Raw genomic sequence first — 200 nt, 5'->3', positions numbered from 1 at the left:
CTAATTCTTTCATCCTTTTTATTTTTACTGCTATTTTTATGATCAAGTTTCATATGAAATAATGCCATTTGAACCATTCGGTCAGTCACTATTTTTTCTTTTTTTTTCTCAAACTTCTCAGAACAGTTAATCAGTGAACGATTTTTTCTTGGAATTTTGAATAGGTGTTTATGATCGCCGAAAGAAAATGTTCACAGGGA

This window comes from Penaeus monodon, chromosome 33, assembly GCF_015228065.2.
Source record: "Penaeus monodon isolate SGIC_2016 chromosome 33, NSTDA_Pmon_1, whole genome shotgun sequence".
NCBI lineage: Eukaryota > Metazoa > Arthropoda > Malacostraca > Decapoda > Penaeidae > Penaeus > Penaeus monodon.
This window is presented reverse-complemented; position numbering follows the sequence as displayed.